Below are 6,000 nucleotides of genomic sequence, written 5' to 3' on the forward strand. Positions count from 1 at the left end.
AGTGAGCAGTGGGCGCAGTGAGTAGTGGGCGCAGTGAGCAGTGGGCGCAGTGAGCAGTGGGCGCAGTGAGCAGGGGGCGCAGTGAGCAGGGGGCGCAGTGAGCAGGGGGCGCAGTGAGCAGAGGGCGCAGTGAGCAGGGGGCGCAGTGAGCAGGGGGCGCAGTGAGCAGGGGGCGCAGTGAGCAGGGGGCGCAGTGAGCAGGGCGCGCAGAGAGCGGTGGGCACACAGAGCGGTGGGCACACAGAGCGGTGGGCACACAGAGCGGTGGGCACACAGAGCGGTGGGCGAAGAGAGCAGTGGGCGCAGTGAGCAGTGGGCGCAGTGAGCAGTGGGCGCAGTGAGTGCAGTGAGCGCTGAGAGCAGTGGGAGCAAAGAGCAGTGTGAGCAGAGAGCAGTGGGCGCATTGATCAGTGGGCGCATTGATCAGTGGGCGCAGTGAGCAGTGGAGCAGTGCGCTGTGGGCGCAGTGAGCAGTGGGCGCAGTGAGCAGTGGGCAAAGTGAGCAGTGGCGAAGTGAGCAGTGGGCGCAGTGAGCAGTGGGTGCAGTGAGCGCAGTGAGCAGTGGGCGCATTGATCAGTGGGCGCAGTGAGCAGTCGGCGCAGTGAGCAGTCGGCACAGTGAGCAGTGGGCGCAGTGAGCAGTGGGCGCAGTGAGCAGTGGGCAAAGTGAGCAGTCGGCGCAGTGAGCAGTGGGCGCAGTGAGCAGTGGGCGCAGTGAGTAGTGGGCGCAGTGAGCAGTGGGCGCAGTGAGCAGTGGGCGCAGTGAGCAGGGGGCGCAGTGAGCAGGGGGCGCAGTGAGCAGGGGGCGCAGTGAGCAGAGGGCGCAGTGAGCAGGGGGCGCAGTGAGCAGGGGGCGCAGTGAGCAGGGGGCGCAGTGAGCAGGGGGCGCAGTGAGCAGGGGGCGCAGAGAGCAGTGGGCACACAGAGCGGTGGGCACACAGAGCGGTGGGCACACAGAGCGGTGGGCGCATAGAGCAGTGGGCGCACCGAGCAGTGGGCGAAGAGAGCAGTGGGCGCAGTGAGCAGTGGGCGCAGTGAGTGCAGTGAGCACTGAGAGCAGTGGGAGCAAAGAGCAGTGTGAGCAGAGAGCAGTGGGTGCATTGATCAGTGGGCGCATTGATCAGTGGGCGCAGTGAGCAGTGGAGCAGTGCGCTGTGGGCGCAGTGAGCAGTGGGCGCAGTGAGCAGTGGGCAAAGTGAGCAGTGGGCGAAGTGAGCAGTGGGCGAAGTGAGCAGTGGGCGCATTGATCAGTGGGCGCAGTGAGCAGTCGGCGCAGTGAGCAGTCGGCGCAGTGAGCAGTGGGCGCAGTGAGCAGTGGGCGCAGTGAGCAGTGGGCAAAGTGAGCAGTCGGCGCAGTGAGCAGTGGGCGTAGTGAGCAGTGGGCGCAGTGAGCAGTGGGCGCAGTGAGCAGTGGGCGCAGTGAGCAGTGGGCGCAGTGAGCAGTGGGCGCAGTGAGCAGTGGGTGCAGTGAGCGCAGTGAGCAGTGGGCAAAGTGACCAGTGCGCGAAGTGAGCAGTGGGCACAGTGAGCAGTGGGCGCATTGATCAGTGCGCGCAGTGAGCAGTGGGCGCAGTGAGCAGTGGGCGCAGTGAGCAGTGGGCGTAGTGAGCAGTGGGCGCAGTGAGCAGTGGGCGCAGTGAACAGTGGGCAAAGCGAGCAGTGGGCAAAGCGAGCAGTGGGCGCATTGATCAGTGGGCGCAGTGAGCAGTCGGCGCAGTGAGCAGTCGGCACAGTGAGCAGTGGGCGCAGTGAGCAGTGGGCGCAGTGAGCAGTGGGCAAAGTGAGCAGTCGGCGCAGTGAGCAGTGGGCGCAGTGAGCAGTGGGCGCAGTGAGTAGTGGGCGCAGTGAGCAGTGGGCGCAGTGAGCAGTGGGCGCAGTGAGCAGGGGGCGCAGTGAGCAGGGGGCGCAGTGAGCAGGGGGCGCAGTGAGCAGGGGGCGCAGTGAGCAGAGGGCGCAGTGAGCAGGGGGCGCAGTGAGCAGGGGGCGCAGTGAGCAGGGGGCGCAGTGAGCAGGGGGCGCAGTGAGCAGGGCGCGCAGAGAGCGGTGGGCACACAGAGCGGTGGGCACACAGAGCGGTGGGCACACAGAGCGGTGGGCACACAGAGCGGTGGGCACACAGAGCGGTGGGCGCATAGAGCAGTGGGCGCACCGAGCAGTGGGCGAAGAGAGCAGTGGGCGCAGTGAGCAGTGGGCGCAGTGAGCAGTGGGCGCAGTGAGTGCAGTGAGCGCTGAGAGCAGTGGGAGCAAAGAGCAGTGTGAGCAGAGAGCAGTGGGCGCATTGATCAGTGGGCGCATTGATCAGTGGGCGCAGTGAGCAGTGGAGCAGTGCGCTGTGGGCGCAGTGAGCAGTGGGCGCAGTGAGCAGTGGGCAAAGTGAGCAGTGGCGAAGTGAGCAGTGGGCGCAGTGAGCAGTGGGTGCAGTGAGCGCAGTGAGCAGTGGGCGCATTGATCAGTGGGCGCAGTGAGCAGTCGGCGCAGTGAGCAGTCGGCACAGTGAGCAGTGGGCGCAGTGAGCAGTGGGCGCAGTGAGCAGTGGGCAAAGTGAGCAGTCGGCGCAGTGAGCAGTGGGCGCAGTGAGCAGTGGGCGCAGTGAGTAGTGGGCGCAGTGAGCAGTGGGCGCAGTGAGCAGTGGGCGCAGTGAGCAGGGGGCGCAGTGAGCAGGGGGCGCAGTGAGCAGGGGGCGCAGTGAGCAGAGGGCGCAGTGAGCAGGGGGCGCAGTGAGCAGGGGGCGCAGTGAGCAGGGGGCGCAGTGAGCAGGGGGCGCAGAGAGCGGTGGGCACACAGAGCGGTGGGCACACAGAGCGGTGGGCACACAGAGCGGTGGGCGCATAGAGCAGTGGGCGCACCGAGCAGTGGGCGAAGAGAGCAGTGGGCGCAGTGAGCAGTGGGCGCAGTGAGTGCAGTGAGCACTGAGAGCAGTGGGAGCAAAGAGCAGTGTGAGCAGAGAGCAGTGGGTGCATTGATCAGTGGGCGCATTGATCAGTGGGCGCAGTGAGCAGTGGAGCAGTGCGCTGTGGGCGCAGTGAGCAGTGGGCGCAGTGAGCAGTGGGCAAAGTGAGCAGTGGGCGAAGTGAGCAGTGGGCGAAGTGAGCAGTGGGCGCATTGATCAGTGGGCGCAGTGAGCAGTCGGCGCAGTGAGCAGTCGGCGCAGTGAGCAGTGGGCGCAGTGAGCAGTGGGCGCAGTGAGCAGTGGGCAAAGTGAGCAGTCGGCGCAGTGAGCAGTGGGCGTTGTGAGCAGTGGGCGCAGTGAGCAGTGGGCGCAGTGAGCAGTGGGCGCAGTTAGCAGTGGGCGCAGTGAGCAGTGGGCGCAGTGAGCAGTGGGTGCAGTGAGCGCAGTGAGCAGTGGGCAAAGTGACCAGTGCGCGAAGTGAGCAGTGGGCACAGTGAGCAGTGGGCGCATTGATCAGTGCGCGCAGTGAGCAGTGGGCGCAGTGAGCAGTGGGCGCAGTGAGCAGTGGGCGTAGTGAGCAGTGGGCGCAGTGAGCAGTGGGCGCAGTGAACAGTGGGCAAAGCGAGCAGTGGGCAAAGCGAGCAGTGGGTGCAGTGAGCGCAGTGAGCAGTGGGCGCAGTGAGCAGTGGGCGCAGTGAGCAGTGGGCAAAGCGAGCAGTGGGCGCAGTGAGCAGTGGGCGCAGTGAACAGTGGGCGCAGTGAGTAGTGGGCGCAGTGAGCAGTGGACGCAGTGAGCAGTGGGCGCAGTGAGCAGTGGGTGCAGTGAGCGCAGTGAGCAGTGGGCAAAGTGAGCAGTGGGCGCAGTGAGCAGTGGGCGCAGTGAGCAGTGGGCGCAGTGAGCAGTGGGCGCAGTGAGCAGTGCGCGCAGTGAACAGTGGGCGCAGTGAACAGTGGGCGCAGTGAGCAGTGGGCGCAGTGAGCAGTGGGCGCAGTGAGCAGTGGGCGCAGTGAGCAGGGAGCGCAGTGAGCAGGGGGCGCAGTGAGCAGGGGGCGCAGTGAGCAGGTGGCGCAGTGAGCAGGGGGCGCACAGAGCGGTGGGCGCACAGAGCGGTGGGCGCACAGAGCGGTGGGCACTCAGAGCGGTGGGCACTCAGAGCGGTGGGCACTCAGAGCGGTGGGCACTCAGAGCGGTGGGCACTCAGAGCGTTGGGGACTCAGAGCGTTGGGGACTCAGAGCGGTGGGCACACAGAGAGGTGGGCACACAAAGCAGTGCGCATAGAGAGCAGTGGGCGCATAGAGAGCAGTGGGCGCAGCGAGCAGTGGGCGCAGAGAGCAGTGGGCACAGAGAGCAGTGGGCGCATTGATCAGTGGGCGCAGTGAACAGTGGGCGCAGTGAACAGTGGGCGCAGTGAACAGTGGGCGCAGTGAGCAGTGGGCACAGTGAGCAGTGGGCACAGTGAGCAGTTGGTGCAGTGAGCAGTGGGCACAGTGAGCAGTTGGTGCAGTGAGCAGTGGGCACAGTGAGCAGTTGGTGCAGTGAGCAGTGGGCACAGTGAGCAGTGGGCACAGTGAGCAGTGGGCGCAGTGAGCAGTGGGCGCAGTGAGCAGTGGGCACAGTGAGCAGTTGGTGCAGTGAGCAGTGGGCACAGTGAGCAGTTGGTGCAGTGAGCAGTGGGCACAGTGAGCAGTTGGTGCAGTGAGCAGTGGGCGCCCTGAGCACAGTGAGCAGTGGGCAAAGTGACCGGTGCGCGAAGTGAGCAGTGGGCGCAGTGAGCAGTGGGCACAGTGAGCAGTGAGCACAGTGAGCAGTGGGCGCAGTGAGCAGTGGGTGCAGTGAGCAGTGGGCGCAGTGAGCAGTGGGCGCAGTGAGCAGTGGGCGCAGGGTGCAAAGTGACCAGTGTGCGAAGTGAGCAGAGTGAGCAGTGGGAGCAGTGAGTTTTAAGTTTTAAACATTATTTATTAGTAGGCTTTCATTAACACCTGAATGAAGTTATTGTGAAAATCCCCGAGCCGGCATGCTCCGTCGCCTGTTTGGGTATACTGAGGGAACATTTACATGGACAAAACACAGAATCAACACATCTTTGGAGTGTGGGAGTAAACCAGAACACCCGGGGAAAACACGCTGACAAGGGGAGAACATGCAGCATCCACACAGTTTCCCAACACTGGAATTGAACCCGCGCACCTGACGGTGTGACGCAGAACAGCTAACCACTGTGACACCGTGCCACCCATGTAGTGAGCAATGAGTGCAGTGAGCAGGAGGAGTAGTGAGCAGGGGGCGCAGGGAGCAGGGGGCGCAGTGAGCAGGGGGCGCAGTGAGCAGGGGGCGCAGTGAGCAGGGGACGCAGTGAACAGGGGGCGCAGTGAGCAAGGGGCGCAGTGAGCAAGGGGCGCAGTGAGCAAGGGGCGCAGTGAGCAGGGGGCGCAGTGAGCACAGTGAGCAGGGGGTGCAGTGGGCAGGCGACGCAGTGAGCCGGGGGCGCAGGGAACCATGGGTGCAGGGAGCTTCAGGTGCAGGGAGCCGTGGTGGCAGGGAGTCGTGGGTGTAGGGAACCGTGGGTGCAGGGTCCCATGGGTGGAGGGAGCCTAGGTGGCAGGGAGCTGTGGTGGCAGGGAGCCTTGGGCGCAGGGAGCAGTGGGTGTAGGGAGCCTTGGGTGCAGGGAGCAAGGGGTGCAGGGAGCAGGAGGTGCAGGGAGCCGTGGGTGCAGGGAGTCGTGGGTGCAGGGAACTGTGGGTGCAGGGAGCCATGGGTGGAGGGAGCCTGGGTGGCAGGGAGCTGTGGTGGCAGGGAGCCTTGGGTGCAGGGAGCAGTGGGTGCAGGGAGCCTTGGGTGCAGGGAGCAAGGGGTGCAGGGAGCAGGAGGTGCAGGGAGCCATGGGTGCAGAGAGCCGTGGGTGCAGAGAGTAGTGGTGCAGAGAGCAGTGGATGCAGGGAGCTGTGGGTGCAGGGAGCAGTGGGTGCAGAGCGCAGTGGGTTCAGGGAGCAGTGGGTGCAGGGGGTGCAGGGAGCGGTGGGTGCAGGGAGCAGTGGGTGCAGGGGGGTGGGTGCAGGGAGCAGTGGGTGCAGGGGGCAGTGGGTGCATGGAGCAGTGGGTGCAGAGCG

This window comes from Mustelus asterias, chromosome 3 (genome assembly GCF_964213995.1).
Source record: "Mustelus asterias chromosome 3, sMusAst1.hap1.1, whole genome shotgun sequence".
In the NCBI taxonomy this organism is placed as follows: domain Eukaryota; kingdom Metazoa; phylum Chordata; class Chondrichthyes; order Carcharhiniformes; family Triakidae; genus Mustelus; species Mustelus asterias.